This window comes from Oryctolagus cuniculus, chromosome 2, assembly GCF_051225735.1.
Source record: "Oryctolagus cuniculus isolate XC-2025 breed Fujian yellow rabbit chromosome 2, ASM5122573v1, whole genome shotgun sequence".
Lineage (NCBI taxonomy): Eukaryota > Metazoa > Chordata > Mammalia > Lagomorpha > Leporidae > Oryctolagus > Oryctolagus cuniculus.
In genome coordinates, this window is record NC_142868.1 from 81,790,501 (window position 1) to 81,808,083 (window position 17,583).

The window sequence follows — 17,583 nt, forward strand, 5'->3', positions numbered from 1 at the left end:
AACTCATGGGAGATATAGTCCATGTAAAACAAACCTACCTATGGGTATAGGATGACAAGCTGTGGGAGGTGCTATGAAGGAAACAGACGGGTGCTTGAAAGTGCTTGGGAAGGCAACGTGGGCAGAACCGTGAGGGCTTATAGGAGACAAGGAGGCATAGCCCAGGAAATGCTCTCCTGGTGCAGTGGGGGAGGGGTGGTGGGAGGAGGCTTCACAGCACAGAGGAACCCAGGAGAAAGCACCACACCAATCAGAAGAAACTTGGTTTTGATCCTGCCTTGGCTCCCAACACTTTAAAGTATGAGACTTTGTCAAAAACCATGCAGCCCCAATCTCTTATATACAAATGGGTAAGATGAGGCATGGAGCCCTGAGCTGTCACCAGTCACCTTGTTGGCGAATCACAGAGCAGGGTTTGAACCCCAAGCTTGTTTTCTGGTTTATTATTTTTTCATTACTATCTTTTATTTCTTAAATTCATTAGACCACCCAACAATTTTTCTTAAAGGGTCTTTAAAAAGTAGTAGCGGCCGGCGCCGCGGCTCACTAGGCTAATCCTCCGCCTTGCGGCACCGGCACACCGGGTTCTAGTCCTGAGTTCCCAGCTCCAAGCTTCAGCCTGGACCCCAGCTCTGCAGGCATCTGGAGAACAAACCCATAGAAATGCTTACACGGCTGGCGCCGTGGCTCACTAGGCTAATCCTCCACCTTGCGGCACCGGCACACCGGGTTCTAGTCCCGGTCGGGGCGCCGGATTCTGTCCCGGTTGCCCCTCTTCCAGGCCAGCTCTCTGTTGTGGCCCGGGAGTGCAGTGGAGGATGGCCCAAGTGCTTGGGCCCTGCACCCCATGGGAGACCAGGAGAAGCACCTGGCTCCTACCATTGGATCAGTGCGGTGCGCCAGACGCAGTGCGCCGGCCGCGGCGGCTATTGGAGGGTGAACCAACGGCAAAGGAAGACCTTTCTCTCTGTCTCTCTTTCTCACTGTCCACTCTGCCTGTCAAAAAATAAAAAAAATAAATAAATAAATAAATAAATAAATAAAAAAGTAGTAGCAAGGACTGGCACCGCGGCTTACTAGGCTAATCCTCCACCTGCGGCGCCGGCACACCGGGTTCTAGTCCCAGTTGGGGCGCCTGATTCTGTCCCGGTTGCTCCTCTTCCAGGCCAGCTCTCTGCTGTGGCCCAGGAAGGCAGTGAAGGATGGCCCAAGTGCTTGGGCCCTGCATCCGCATGGGATACCAGGCTTCGGCTCCTGGCTTCGGATCAGTGCAGCACCTGCCGTAGCGGCCATTTGGGGGGGTGAACCAACAGAAAATGAAGACCTTTCTCTCTGTCTCTCTCTCACTGTCTAACTCTGCCTGTCAAAAAAAAAAAAAAAAAAAAGTAGTAGCAAGGTACCTTCTTCTTCCAACACACAAAAAAGTGACTTTCCTGCCTTTCTGGGGTGGAGGGAAGGCAGGGAGGGTTATGATTCTATGAGAATCCTGTGCATTCTAAGCCATTTAATCTTGGGAACGCTCCTACTTCCCCCACAACTATTTTGCCATGTGAGTGCTCCGCCTTATGGCACTTGGGCTGTGGTAGAACCATGTCCTCATGAGACACCACGAGTCACCGGAGGCAGCTGTACAGGCTTAGGAACCCTGCCTGCTGAGCTCTGCTCCACCCCACCCCGAGCAGCACTGTGCTAACTCCCATGGGGCTGCCCTCCACCCTTGCGTCTGGAGAGGGTCTCACCAGGAAGGAGGTTACAACACGCAAGTGTGTCAGGCTCCAGTCAGCTCTAAATGAGGCTCGAAGTAGCCGGACTTGGATGGACCTAGGTCTGAATTCCAGCTCAGCCATTTATTGGCAAGTTCTTAATCTCCGAGAACCTTCAGTACTGTAAATATCAAATCGGAATTTGGATGGGGGTCAGCATTATGGCACAGTGGGTTAAGTCACTGCCTGGGACGCTGGCATCCCATGTGAGCACAGGTTCAAGTCCTGGCTGCTCCACTTCTGACCCAACTCCCTACTAATGTGCCCGGAAAAGTATCGGAAGATGGCCCAAGTGTTTGGGCCCCTGCAACCCAAGTGAGAGACACAGATGTGGTTTCTGGCTCCCTGCTTCAGCCTCCAGACCTAGTGCAGGGACCCACAGGAAGGAAGACGAGAGAGCAAAGGAAGGAAGAGAAAAGCAGAGAAGAAGGAGAGAGAGGGAGGATCGAAGAAGACGTCACCCATTAATTAACCAGTGGCAGTGTTAAACAACTTTTCCCACTGGCCCCTTCTCACTGCCCTCGCCACGTAGAAATTGGGCACTGGGAAGTGCAAATGTGAGAATCAAATGGTTGTCACGTCGGGTCATTTCCAGGAGTTATGGAAGATTGACACTCTCCTCCAACATGAAACTCTGTCTACTCTCTTACTGTCTAGAGAAACAAACATGACAAAGCAGCCCAGTGCTGCATGCAGGACAGGAGCTGGAGGGTTCTCTCTCTCACGGGGATAAAAACCTAGACCAAGCCCAGCCAGGGGCCTCCCCGACAACCAAAGGATCACTGGGGCGCGCAGGGCGTGGGCAGCCTGAGAGCAGAGAGCCTTCATCCCTTGCTTCCTTCCCCACTCCCGACAGGTGCTCCTGGAGGGACGGCAATGTGTTGGAGACAAGTGAATACAAGACACGGGCCCTCTGACAAGGAGCTCAAAGCCCCTCCGTCCTCCTGTGTGAGGGAAGAGCTCGGGTACTTTGGACGTTCCAGTTCTCCACAACATGGACTTAGCGTTCAGTGAATTCTCCTTGCTATAAATACAAGCAAAGCCGCCCAGGTTCGCCTGTCAGCTCGGGAGACCTGAAGCCCCTCAGCAGCCATCCATGAGCCCTGAAATGCCGTCCTGGCTCTACAATACAGCTGCTCTAACAGAGACTCCTTCAAACATGGTATTTTCAGACATTAAACAAAGCTTCCCGTCTCTGGCTGAGGCAGGCAGTTTGTTCCAAAGCAACACAAGGAAACCAACTGGCATGGAAGACACTGGTGGAGGAGGGGCACGGAGCTCCCCCATCTGCCTGGCTCGGCTCCTTCTCCAGCCACCTCCGCCCTCAGCCCTGCCTTGGGTCTGCAGCTCATCTGGCTTGCCAGGGCCCCAGTCTGGCAGCTGATCCTTGCCAAGGGCTCAGTCTGGCGCCAGAGATTGTCACATCTCAGTCTCTGGCGCCTGAGTCCCAGGCTGGGGGAATCACATGTTGCTCCTCTCTGCTGGACCAAGCTCTCCCACCCAGCCCTGTCCTGTCCCTGGTTGGACCACAGCCCCACCCAGGTCTCAGACCTCAGGCTTTGGCTAGAGGCACCCATTGCCTGGCTTGAACGTTCCCTTCAGGGTCTGATCTCCTGCTTGCAGACCAGCAGAAGTGCCTCCACCGCGTGTGCAGGCCAAAGCAGCAGGACCCCGACTGTCCGAGTTGAGGCCCCTAAGGTTGCCCTGTCCTTGCTTTGCTGTGTGACATGTACGCCTCTGTCATGCCTCTCCTGACCTATGCTGCCTCCACTCCTCCCATCTAGGACCCCACGGGAGTCCACAGGAGACACAGGACAAGGACAGGACTATGGAGGAGCAATTGAGATGCCTGGACCATGAAATGCGAGGGTGCACCGTATTGTTTTATGATTGATTTATTTATTTGAAAGGCAGAGTTACAGCGAGACAGCAAGAGAGAAAGAAAGAAAGATCTTCCATCTGCTGCTTCATTCCCTAAATTGCCACAACGGCTGGGGCTGGGCCAGGCCAAAGCCAGGAGCTTCTTCCAGGTCTCCCATGTGGATGCAGGGGCCCAAGCACTTAGGCCATCCACCGCTGCTTTCCCAGGCACAACAGGGAGCTTGATCCGAAGTAAAGCAGCTGGGACTTGGAACAGCACCTGTATGGGATGGCGGCATCACAGGTGGTGGCTTTCCCTGCTATGCCACAGTTGCAGCCCCTGAAGGCACAGCTTTCTCAAAGTTTGTGTCCTCGGCATCTCCCTGGTGTCACCTGTCCTGGCAAGGAAACCCCCTAACCCTCGACTAGACACAAGCAGTCTCTGCTAGAGTTTTCAAAACCTCTGTCCTTGATTTCTGGAAGGTACCACAGGATTCTGTGTAAGGAGTCCTACAGCCACGGACCACCATTCATGGGAAGAGGAAAGTGTTTTATAGCAAGTGCAGCAGGTTTCATGCTGGTAATTCATGTCTTCGTGAAACTCGGCGATATGAGCATGGACATGAGTGATCACACCTTGCCCTTCTCTCGTAGTTTAGCACTTTCTGTTGGAATAATTCAGCCTTAATACTTCATTCAAGGAAGCGGAAGCATCAGCAAGCTGTTCATTTTCTCTGTGCCGGCCCATTTGTTTCTTCAGAAACTTCGCTGGAGTCTGGCATCGGGCTGGTGGCCATCAGCGGCTCATGATAGACGGGCACTTCCACAAGGTCATTGCCAAGAAGGATTTCTCAAGTCGGGGACAACTCGATGACCTAGAGGCTTGGTCTTCCATCTCTTGAGCTGCTCAAGATTTGCAAGGCCACTGTCTACAGAAAGGCAACATGGAACCAGGAATGACCCCTGGAGCCAGAATCAGATGTCCCGGGTCCTAATCCAAGTTCTATTTTCTGAGTTTGTTCAACTTCTTGACTTCCCTGGGCTTTGCTTTCTCCGTCTGTACAAAGAGAAACCTGGCCGAAGACTAGATCACTAGAGGAAACATCAGACGGAAAATTCCATGGTGCCACTTGACCAGGACTCTAGGGGTTGTAAGTTATTCTTGAGAGTTTCCTGTCTTTGTTTTCTAGAAGACGTTGACATTTGCAGTGGGAGAACAGGTTCATGTCCGGGTTACCATTCTGGTCTGCTACGGTGCTTAAGGGATGCAGAAAGATTCCGCTACTCTTTGGTCTCTTGACCTGTGCTGTAAAGTCCTCCCCTGCCTCCCTGGGCCACTGCCCTGTGCAGAATCGTCACGCTGGCTTCCCTCTGCTGGAGCTGCCGACTCACGCCTCCCTAGGGGAGGCCTCTTCGCCAGCCCACCAGCTCCTTCTCCTTCCCGCTGGGGCTTCTGAGTCACTGCTGCAGCGTGACATGTGGCACCCCAGACAAGAATACACCTTGCTAATTGCATTGGGAGCTGCTTCTCTGGTCTGCCCCTTCTGCGCACTGCAACTCAGTGACAACTAGATTGAATGCTTCACAGATTAGAGAATATTTAACCCCAGCGGGTAGAATCCTTGAATACAGACTTTAGATTTTTTTTTCCCTTTAATTTCCTAATAGGAAAATAGGTTGTTTCAATTCTATCAGTGCAATTAATTGATTCACTCATACCTGAGTGTCTAAGAATCTGAACTTGTACTCTGCAGAATGTATTCGGGATATATTTGGATAATTGTCTCTGGATGTGATTTTTCTAAGTGCTTCTGGAAAACAACAAAGTGGGATGAGACTAGCTGGGCAAATAGGTCTTATCTTATCTGTCACACCAATTGGTTTACAGTGGCTTCCTCGTGACTGTGTTGAAAAGGATTGTGAGACAGTGAGTTGGCAGGAAGAGGAGCCTAATGGATGAGCAATGTCTGCCCTGGGTAAGCAGGGGGCTGAGCAGCGTGTGTGTCACTCACAGCTATTCTTGAACAACATCGTTCCAGCTACTGCCACCAGAAGGCCAGGTGTGAGGATAAACCCACATGACCATTATCTATAACAACAGAGCAGGACGTATGCTCAGACACTACGTGAGTTGAAGAATGATCATAGCTTTCATTCTGGGCCTTGCTTCCACATCAACATATCTGGTGAGATCAGGTGAAGGTGAAGTCATTTTAGTGTGGGGGAGGGGGAGAAAAAAATGTTCACTGCAACTTCCTAATAAAGGCAAGAAAGAGAACAGAGAAGTAAACAGATTCCCCTGCACAATTTGTTGTGTAGTTATGATGCAAGTAACTGCAAAAAAGCAATTACAGAAATCAACCTCTTATAGGATCCCCAAACCAATTTCCATTTACTCCTTTGTAAGAAATTGGAAAACTCCTATGCACGTAGGACTATATATGAAATCCAGCCAATGTGTTGGTTGTGTGTGTGTGTGTGTGTGTGTGTGTGTGCATACACATGTCCTATGGTTTGAAAGTGTTCCCCAACTCACATGAATTGGAAGCTTAATCCTCAAGTATCTAGTGAACGGTATTTGGAAGTGAGACCCCTGGGGGATGATGGGTCATGAGAGCTGTACCTTCCGCATGAACTCAGGAACCATTCATGGATGAGTGGATGAATGGGTTGGCAAGGAAGTGACTGTGTTATACAAGGGATCTCTCTCTGGCAATCTTGTTTTGTCTGTCACGTGTTGCCCACCATTGTGTCATGACCCAGTAAGAAGGCTCTCCCCAGATGACAAACGGATGCTGGTCCTGAGCTCCCAGAACCATGAACTAAATAAACCTCAATTCTTTATAAATAACAACCCCAGTCTCAGGTATTTTGCTTTTCCCTTTGCTATTTCTGTAACAGAAAATGTACTAAGACAGTGTTCTATTTAGATTTCTATATTTTAGTTCACCAGCGCTCTCCTTCTTTGTCTCCCAGTACTTTTCCCCATGTCTCTTTACACTAGAACAAGTCCATGCTTCCGTAAGGGCCCACAGGACACCAAATGCTGAGAATGGCTTCCGCATCCACTCTTGCCTTGAGCTTTGAAGTCCTCCTGAACTGCACTCCTACAGTGTTACATATCAGCCCTGCAACTGTTAACGGCTCAGGATATAAAAAAGCCTCTGCTACCCATCATAGAAAAATAGTCCATCCATCTTGGCCTTGACAGTGCTTCCTGTCTCTGCTCTGATCACTGTGTGACCCGGCTCATCCTTGGCTCTCGGAAGGATTTCAATGGGCAAAAGAGAACATATTTTAAGTTGAATAGGAACTCAGAAAGACTGAAATTTATAGAGTCTGTGGTATTTTCAGGGATCAACCTCAGATGCTCTGTTCTGTCTGCACAACAGTGATATATACAAGTGTAAGACAGTAGGGAGAACTAAAATCCTCACAGTTCTCATGGTGGTGTCACTTTTGTGGGGAAGTTGGTTGCCCTCCTGGGACTCTGGAGGTGACAGACTGCCCTGTCTGGGAGGACAATCCCAGTCTTGACCTCAATTCAGTGGCTTCGTTTGAGGACACAGGAAATAGGTACGTGCTGACACGGCGAGTAAGAAAGAAGAGAATTGATTTCAACAGGTGTCATGGAAACCTGAGCTCCCACTGACTGTGCAAGGGGATTTCTAGCAACTGGGAACTCCTCTGCCTGCTCTAGTGTTGCTGTTCATGCTGCTAGCCAGCGGGCCAGTGCTGCACAAACTCTGCAAAGGCACCACCCACTAATCATCTCTTAGTGTGACTGTAGGGTAGGCCAGCCCATAAAGACTGACCAGTCTGGCCAATCAGCATCATGAGCAAGAGTCGCTCGGAGGTCAAAGGTCACTTTGTGGAATGCCAAAGGGCCACTCTGCAGCTTTGAAACATGTGCTCTTAACACTGGGGAAACCCTGCAAGACATTGGCACAGGCAAAGACTTCTTGAAAAAGACCCTAGAGGCACAGGCAATCAAAGCCAAAATTGAGAAATGGGATTGCCTCAAATTGATTGCACTGCAAAAGAAACACTCAGCAAAGAGGCAACCGACAGAATGAGAGAAATGATCTGCAAACTATGCAACTGATAAAGGATTAATTACCAGAATATATAAAGAGACCAAGAAACTCAACAACAACAAAACAAACAACCCAGCTAAGAAATGGGCAAAGGACGTAAACAGGCATTTTTCAAAAGGGGAAATCCAAATGGCCAACAGACAAATGGAAAAATGTTCAGGATCACTATAGCCATCAGGGAAATGTCAAAACCACAATGAGGTTTCACCTCACCCCAGTTAGATGACTTTCATACAGAAATCAACGAGCAACCAATGCTAGTGAGGATGTGGGGAAAAAAGTACCTTAATCTACTGTTGGAAGACAGTTTGGAGACACCTCAGAAATCTGAATACCATACCATATGACCTGAAGACCTCCCATATGACCCAGCCATCCCACTCCTGGGAATATACTCAAGAGAAATGAAATAGGCCGGCGCCACGGCTTACTAGGCTAATCCTCCACCTGCGGCGCCGGCACACCAGGTTCTAGTCCCAGTCGGGGCACCGGATTCTGTCCTGGTTGCTCCTCTTTCAGTCCAGCTCTCTGCTGTGGCCCGGGAAGGCAGTGGAGGATGGCCCAAGTGCTTGGGCCCTGCACCCGCATGGGAGACCAGGAGGAAGCACCTGGCTCCTGGCTTTGGATTGGCACTGCCCGCCAGCTGCAACAACCATTTGGGGGTGAACCAACGGAAGGAAGACCTTTCTCTTTGTCTCTCTCTCTCACTGTCTAACTCTGCTTGTCAAAATAAATAAATAAATAAAAATAAAAAATAAATAAAATTAAAAAAGAGAAATGCAATAAACATATGAAGGAGTCATCTGTACCCCCATTATTATTGCAGCTCAATTCACAATAGCTAAGAAATGGAATCAACCCAAATGCCTGTCAACTGAAGAGTGGATAAAGAAATTATGGGATATGTGCACCATGAAATTCTACACAGCAGTAAAAAAATAAACAAAAAAAAAAAACAAAATCCAGTCACTTGAAACAAAATGGACAAAGCTAGAAAATATTATACTTAATGAATGGGGCCAGCGCTGTGGCATAGTGGGTAAAGCTGCCGCATGCAGTGCCCACATCCCATATGGGCACCGGTTCAAGTCCTGGCTGCTCCACTTTCCATCCAGCTCTCTGCTATGGCCTGGGAAAGCAGTAGAAGATGGCCCAAGTCCTTGGGCCCCTTTACCCACGTGGGAGACCCGGAGGAAGCTCCTGGCTCCTGGCTTCTGATCTGCGCAGCTCTGGCCACTGCAGCCATCTGGGGAGTGAACCAGTGGATGGAAGACTTCTCTCTCTCTGCCTCTCCTTCTCTCTCCGTGTAACTGTGACTTTCAAATAAATAAATAAGAAAACATCATGCTTAATGAAAGAAGCCAGTCCCAAAAGGACAAATACCATATATTCTCCCTGACCTGTGATAACTAACAGAGCACCTAAAAGGTCATCTACAGAGGTGAAATTGACACTTTGAGAAGCAATGACTTTGAACAGCCCTTGTCTCAACTGTGGAGGACCAGGTTTGTTTTTTTTTTCATACTATTTGTTGAACTCTTTACTGAACAGAGTTAATTATATGCATATAAAGTAATTAAAAATAGAGCTTAGTAAAAAATAAGAATGACAAAAGGAGAGGGAGGAGGAAGAGGGGTGGGAGAGTGGGTGGGAGGGTGGGTAAGGTGGGAAGAATCACTATGTTCCTAAAGTTGTAATTAAGTAATATATGCAGTTTGTATTCCTTAAATAAAAGTTCCTGGGAAAAAAAGAAACGCACAGTTTTCCTGGTGTAACTGGCAGACACTGGTAGAGTGACCCAAAGCAGGGCGACCTGTGTAGAACTCGCCCTCAGGGGGCACCTGCATGACTAGACGCTCCTGGTGCGTTAACCCCACCTTTGCTGCACCGTCCAGCCCAGGACAGGTGGTGTCTTTCACCAGGATCTAATCTCTCACATCACTCTGCCGGTTTTGCTTATCTGTCTCATGTCACTTTCTCTGGAATGTGTCCTTGCTCTGATGTGTTTCTCCCCAAAATTCATGCGTTGGAGACTTAATCTCCAAATTCCTATGCTAATACAATGCAGAGGTGGGGCTTTTCAGAGGCATTTGTGGTTACAAGAGGAGGAGAGACCTGTGCTGGCACACGGTTGCCACTCGCCCTAGGATGCCCCTCCCACATCAGGGTGCAGCAGGAAGGCCGTCCCCGGAGGCCCAAGCTTGATATTAACCCATCCCAGCTTGCAGCGTGATGAGAAACGCATTTCTTGTCTTTCAGAATTTCCCAGTCTGTACTGTTCTGTCACCTCAACAGAAAATGGACTAAGAAAGCCCTCTTCTGGGGACCAGTGTAGTGGTGCAGTGGGCTAAGCCTCTCCCATATGAACGCTGTTTCTACTGCCAGCTGCTCCACTTTCAGTCCAGTTCCCTGCTAATGCCCGGGAAGGCAGCAGAAGATGCCTGGTGCGCTTGGGCTCCTGCGCCCACATGGGAGCCCTGGATAGAGTTCCAGGCTCCCGGCTTCAGCCTGGCCCAGCCCTGGCTATTGCAGTCATTTGGGGAGTGAAACAATGGACAGCAGATTTCTCGCTCTTTCTCCTCTCTATATAACACTGCCTTTTAAACAAACAATTCTTAAAAAAAAAATCCTCTTTTTCACCTCACTCCATCACTGAGTGGGGTCACACCAAAGGCAGAGCTTCCTGTTCGGAGATGTCTTGGTGAAAACGTGAGGTGAACCCAAAAGAGTTTCCTAGCTTTATCTCTGCTCAAGGATCTCTTAACTCTTTGCTGTCTAAGTCTTTTTTCTAACTATTTACCCTTCCCGTTCACCTTGTTGGGGAGTGTCTGTACTGGCCCCTGCTGGTCAGGGACCAGCCTCTAACTTGAGACCCCGACAGTCTTGGTCCATCTTCTACTACTTTCCTAGGCCATAGCAGAGAGCTGGAGAGCAGCCAGGACTCTAATTGGCGCCCATATGGGATGCGGCCCTGCAGGCGGCAGCTTCACCCGCTACATCACAGCACTGGCCCCGAGAGATTTTGACTCCGCTGCTTTACTCCCCAAATGGCTGCAATGGCTGGGGCTGTGCCAGGACGAAGCCAGGGCCCTGGAGCTTCTTCTAGGTCTCCCACATGGGTACAGGGGTCCCAGTGCTTGGGCCATCTTATGATGCTTTCCCAGGCTCATTAGCAGAGAGCTGGATCGGAAGTGGAGCAGCAGGACTCAAACTGACACCCATATGGGATGTCTGTGTTGCAGGCAGCAACTTAACCCGATGTGCCACAGCGCCGGCCCCCATACTGCCTATTCTTATCCTTGTCATTATTTCTTGTTTGACTTTTTCATATCAATTCCCTTTAAGTTTTGATTATTCAGTTCCATAGTCTATATAGGGAGTTGATGAGTCATGAAACAGAGGTAGCATCATTAGTTAACTCTATAACTGAACACTGTTCTCAGAGCATTGGGGGTTAAACTGCAACAGATGTGGCCCTCGCTTCTGCCCTCATCTCCCCTACCCCCTCACCCGCTGTGAACCTGGAGGGTAAATGACTTGCATCTGTGAAGTAACAGGGGAAGAAGTACTTCGGAATATTCACCTGGCGAACTTCAGTCTGTGTGACACACAGCTGACAAGCAGCTCGAGTTCAAGGTGTGAGGTTGTAGGCCAGAGAGGTCAGGGAGAGTTCCCGTAGGAGGCAGGCCAGGAAGGCGCTGGGAAGCGGGGCAGTGAGGAGGGAGTCTGGAACCACAGGCGAAGCAGCAGCCACTTCAGTCCTTGGATGAAAGCCACTTCTTTGAGTTAGTTATTACGGTGATGACTCCCGCTGTCATTACGGCTACATTTGCTCTAAATAGAAATCTATAACCATCTCGATGAGCAACAGCGAGAGGCTGAGTCATCGCGGCCACCGAGTGTCGTCATATACGTTAAGTGCACCTAGTGCCCAGAAACAGCCCGCCACTCCATGCAGTGCACAGCCTCGTGTTTGCTTTTGTCACATGGGCTTTCGGATTTACAAGGGGAGAAATCCAATCCCAGAATAAAAGGAAAATTCTCTCTCTCTCCCTCTGACTACGTTGGATTGTTGCTGTTGTAAATCACAGAGATTTCTGGATGTGATACGACCATTCATTCCACTGACAAAATATATAATACGAAGGCAGTAGCCGTAAAGTAGTGAGAGGAGGGAGGGAATATTAAAAAAACAGTCATATAGTGACCTCCCTGATTATAGCTGTAGGAAGTGCTACATAGCAGGGCGGGGTACCGAGGGGCAAGGAATGGGGGCGTCTGACCTGGTTGGGGGCACAGAAGAATGTTCCTGAAGTGGTCGACAGGTAGGAGGAAGAGCCAGGCAATTGTGAAGCTGAGCCCACTGCAACCGACTGGAGAAAGACCCACTTTCTCCAAGCTTTGAAGTACATCTTTCAGTAAGTTGCAGCTCGCTCCTCTAAACACCTGTGGCTGCTTTTGACCCTTGACCTGGCTCCGCAGGTGATTTGATGACCACAGCAAGTGCTCCTGGCGTGAGAGGCAGATGCATCAGCACCGCCACTTCTGCTCTGAGTTCTGACCAGAGGTGGACTCCGGGTGTCGCGGCGGCCATCCGAGACGTTGCCTTTGCTCGTGGGGAGCCCCCTTGCACAGAGCACAGACATGGCAGTCCCCCTGACCCACAGGGTGTAGGTTTCAGACCCCCAGTGGATGCCTAAGACCCAGGAGAGGAATCAGTCCTGTGAATCGCTTTATTCCAATACAATCGTATCTATGATAAAGTTTTATGTTTAAATTAGATGCAGTAAAAGATTAATAATACCAGCTAGTAATAAGATGGGACAATTACGACAATACACCGTAAGCAAATGTCACAGCCACTACTCTTGAGCTCTGGGGGCCATGCCCAGGTACAACAAGCTCCACTTACATCGGCACTGTGATGCGGCAACAGTAGGATGGATAACCAAGACAGACGGTGCACAACGTGGACACGCTGCATGGAGGGATCCCTCGTGCCCGGGGAGGGACAGAGAGGGATTGTGTGAGATTTCACTCTACTCAGAATGAGACGCAATTTAAAATTTATGAGTTACTTCTATAATTTTTCATTTAATTTTTTTTAAATGTAATTAAAAGGCAAGGTTACAGAAAGAGAGAGGGAGAGAGAGAGAGAGAGAGAGAGAGAGAGATCTACCCACTAGTTCACTCCCCAAATGGCCCAAATGGCTGGACTGGGCTGAAGACAGAACTTGGAACCCCATCCAGGTCTCCCATGTGGGTGCAGGGGCCCAACACTTGGGCCATCTGCTGCTGCTTTCCCAGGCCATAGCAGAGAGCTGGATCAGAAGTGGAGCAGCCGGGACTTGAACCAGCACCTGTATGGGATGCCAGCACTGCAGGTAGCTGCTTAACACACTGCACCACAACACCAGGCCCTCACTTCATATTTTTGGACTGTGGTTCACCGGGGTGGCTACAATGGGGGGAGGTGACACCATAGATAAAGAGAACTATGATTTTCAAATCCACTCTCCAGCTATTTATTAAATGTTTCCACCCCCAAGCTCCTGAGTCTGGCTGCATAGTCCATGCCCGGAGACACCTCACAGCAACCTCATTTCTGGAATCCTCAAGCCCACACCTACCTCTGTCCTCTCCTTCCAAGCAGTGTCAGGTCAAAGCTCCCAGCCCTCCCCCTCTCATTCCCACCCTTCAGCACTTCCACTTTTCAGTCCTCAGACATCAAGAGCGTCGTTGTTTGTGCCTCCTTCTATAACATATGGTGAAGCTCGTGGAGCCGACACTGATGTTCTTTCTGGGACCTGCTGTGACTGGAGAAGCTTATCTCATTAGCAATCTTGAACTTGAACTTGAGAATTGTGAGCAACCAAGCAGTCTGAAAGGTTTACAACAGGCTTGCTGCAAACAAAGAGAAGAGTGCTGTGTCTTAAACAGCTGCAGCAGCCTGGACAGGCTCGGTCGGCTCTGAGCGGCTGCTGCAGCCACTGACACTGCCCAGAGCCCGGCAGGCAGGAGGTGGGCGGAAGTCCTGGAAACGTTGCAGCTTCCAATGCTCATGGCTATAAAGTAATGTGACCGTGTGAGTCTCTCACTTAGTAGTAAAATGTCCTTAAAAAAAAAAAAAAAACTGGGGCTGGCGCTGTGGCACAGTGGGTTAATCCTCCACCTGTGGCACTGGCATTCTTTCTTCCGATCCAGCTCTCTGCTATGGCCTGGGAAAGCAGTAGAAGATGGCCCAGGTCCTTGGGCCCCTGCACCCACATGGGAGATCCAGAAGAAGCTCCTGGCTCCTGGCTTCTGATTGGCTCATTAGCAGGTGGCCATCTGGGGAGTGAACCAGCAGATGGAAGACCTCTCTCTCTCTCTCTCTCTCTCTGTGCCTCTCTGTAACTCTGCCTTTCAAATCAATAAAATGAATCTTAAAAAAAAAAATTGATAAAGTGAAACTGGAAAGTGGGGAATGGCCACGTGTACTTGGGAACAGGTGTTGGTGGCAGTTTTTCTCAGTAAGGCACCGTGTGGAGGTGCTTCCTGCTACAACTCTCTGAGCCTATCACACTACCCAGGGTCAGCTGGAAAAGGATTTCACACTTGCTGTGGTTGGAACACAGAGACTGGCCCTGGGAGTAAGATGCACTTAGCCCTGCAGAGTCTCAGCAGAATGCTGACACCCCCCAGGCCTCTATTCTTCTCTCTGGAAAACGGGAGCACTGATTTCTGACTCCTGAAAGGAGAGGTGCAGTGTTTTGTGGTCCAGAAGACAAAGCTACGAGGAGGCATTCTTGCAGTCAAGGGGTCAGCGAAGAGGGCAGACTAGAGAAAGTGTTGCTGCGGATTTGAACATTTTTGTCCAGAGGAATCTCACAGTGGTCCCAGGAAAACACCCACACCCCCTGATAGACCCACACTCCTGGTATACCCACATCTCCAGGTATACCCACACTGCAAGATACACCTGCACCCCCAAGTACACCCACACCACCAGATACACCTGTGCCCCAGATACACCCAAACCCACAGGTACATCTACACCCCCAGATATACCTATAACCCCAAGTATACCCACACCCCCAGGTACACGTGCATCCCCAGGTACACCCCCACCCCCAGATACACCTGCACCCCCAGGTACAACCATGCGCCTATACTGTCAGCAATGGAGATGCCTCTCTCGAAAGCACCAAGCAGGGGAAGGGAGCATCTGGGAAAATGTTTGCAATGGAAAATCAAAACCAATCATGGCTATGTTTGAATACCTTGAGAGCTACGCTGCCTGCAGAGTGTCGCGGTACAATTGCACTAGGAGCAAGAAAATTGCATGAACAATTGTTGATGCAAATGAAAACAGCTGAGCGAGAAAACAAGTGGGCTCCATTCTTTACCCACTGATGGCCAGGCCCTTAGAGCCTGAGCAGCCTCTGAGCGCTGTGCTGAGGCAGACAGTAGGTGTTCCCAGTCCCTCTTTCAAATTCCAGGGGGACAGGACACTCATAGATGCTGGCACTGTGGCCCTGCCTGGGGCGGGACCCCGAGGCTGTGTTTCTCTCAAAGACTTTAGGGAGTGTGCACGTTCCCGAGTTCTGTGCTGCGCCTTGGATGGTACTCTGCTAGAGGTGGGCACTCTGGCCCGGAAGTCCGCCTGAGCCCCAGAGTTCAGAGCGTTCTGTTTCCTCAGGTTCCTCCAGAGACAGAGATGCACAGGGACATCGGTGGATGCCCAGCCACAGTTCCCAGCTCCGTAGGCTTGTGGGTTCCGCCACCAGCATTTCTGCCAGAGACGGGGCAGAGGTTTAAGTCACGGGGGCTGGGGGGGCGGGCAGCTCATCGTGCTGGGATGGGGGCTGAGAAGGCGGCCTGGCGCCAGGCTCAGCCCCACCCTCACTGAGAAAGGGAGCCCCCTCCTTGTGCCCTTGTCTCCCCTCATGCAGTGGAGATTACCAAGGCTCCTGATGACTCATTCTGTGAGTCAGGCCGGGGAGAAAAACAAGCGCATCAAAGTCTAACTTTCAGATGTGTAAAGATGTAGCAGTGTGATCTGTGAGCAAAATCGTTGATTTGAAGGGTTGGGAAGGAAACTGTGAGGTTTTTCTCTCCTTTCTTGGTCTGAGGGCTGGGCCCGCTGGGCTGGCTCAGAACAGGCTGAAGCAGGAGCACAGAGAATCTGGAGTAACCCTGACTGCCCAGATGGGGAGAAGATGACCCCGAGGGCCTGGAGCTAGTGTGAGGTCTGCCTCCTGCTCCTGGGAGCCCTTCATGCCTCCACCTTCCTGCAGGCAGCAAGGGTCTCTAATCATTACAGGTGTGACTGGCATTCCTTCATTGTCATTATTATAATTACTGTTATTTAAAATGCGTTTACTTGAAAGGCAGAGAGAGAGAGAGAGAGAGAATCTTCCATCTACTGGTTCATTTCCCAAATGCTCTCAATAGCCAAGGCTGGGCCAAAGAGAAACCAGGAGCCAGGAACTCCATCTGGGACTCCAAGACCCAGGAACTCAAGCACTTGGGCCATCATCTGCTGCCTGGTGGAGTCGGGGGACATGCAAATTGATGAAAGAAAGAGAATGAAAAGGAAAAGCAGTATCTTAATACGGTAGGATAGAGACTGTTTGGACCTTGCAGCCTGCTAAGGGTCTCAGACATCCCTATGGCTGTCTTGTCCACCCTTGAGAACTACTGGCAATCATGCACAGCCAAGGGAGCCAGAGCTGGGATGGTGATTAAACATTGCACAGTGCCAGGAAGAGGCAACAGCCTTGCACCTGAATGTAGATGCCAAGGATCTACAATGTGAGGAAACATAAAATAAAATTTGATTTGACTGAGTACAATAGTTGCTAACATCACATTTATGCCTTTCTTATCATTTAAAAAAATTTCTGTGCTATCTCAAATGAACTTGATTGTAATATTTATTTAATGTGAATCAGAAACCACATGCAACACACTCAACAGTGGCACTGCAGAAGGAGCGCTGGGAGAGAATGCTCTAGAAACCCGGGTGTCCAGTCCTGCCGATGTCTGTGTGACCATGGGGAATGGACGTGACCCTGGGAAATGAATGGGAACTGTTTCTGCTTCAGCTTCTCTAACCTTGGCAGTAGTTGACTTCCCAAAACACTTCTAGTTACAAAGTTCTATGATTATCTGGTCTTCAAGTGAGGGCTTAGCATTTTGAAAACTGAATGCTTAACTGAGTTCAATTAAAAAAGTAATACTTAACGGGATGATGGGAAAACAAGAAGGAAATAAAACTGAACAGTTTCCAAGTTGTAGGTAGAAAGTCACTTTAAAGATGTAAAATATTTATAAAATACAAGCTACCAAGAAGAACGTAAAATCCACTCACTGGCTTTTGATGTATTTCCTTCTGGTTATACTTTTCCACAACAGTCACAGTCTGATTCTTTAATGTAGGCATTTTTACTGTTTACATAAAAGTTTCTTGCCAACGTTACTGAGGAATGGTTAATAGCTAATGAATCTTGTATATATTTAGGTCGTACAACATGATGATATGTATACATCAGGAACTGTTCACCACAGTTAAACATTCTTTATCATTTCTGTTTAAATGCATAAAACTCAACTGTGCTATGAATGTACTATGTTAGACTGAATTCCCTTATTTTTAATATCTGCTAAGTTATATGTATTAGGGCCATAGAATTATGAGTGAGCTTGTTTCTGTTTTGTTTTCTATTTCTCACTTTTTCTAGGGTGGTTCAATGTCACTTTCAGCAAAACTAATTTTAAGGCAAGGACAGCTTTTTCCAAGGACAGATGTGTTGACTACCTGAATATCTACCGAGAAATTCACATTCTTTCAAGGGTCCGGGTGCAGATTTCCCCAGAAT

At 49.2% G+C, this 17,583-nt stretch overlaps 1 long non-coding RNA gene across 9 annotated transcripts in view; it reads right to left on the reverse strand.

The window, feature by feature from the left end:
* LOC149127860 (uncharacterized) overlaps positions 1–12,197 on the reverse strand; it is a 29,009-nt gene extending 16,812 nt beyond the window's left edge. For 5 of the 9 annotated variants that reach the window (XR_016229994.1, XR_016229990.1, XR_016229988.1 and 2 more), the window contains exons 1-2: positions 12,004–12,196; positions 11,304–11,481 (exon numbers count right to left, since the gene is read on the reverse strand). This is a non-coding gene — a long non-coding RNA (uncharacterized LOC149127860). The other 4 variants (XR_016229992.1, XR_016229995.1, XR_016229993.1 and 1 more) reach the window with 4 other exon arrangements.
* Between the last annotated feature and the right edge of the window lie 5,386 nt (positions 12,198–17,583).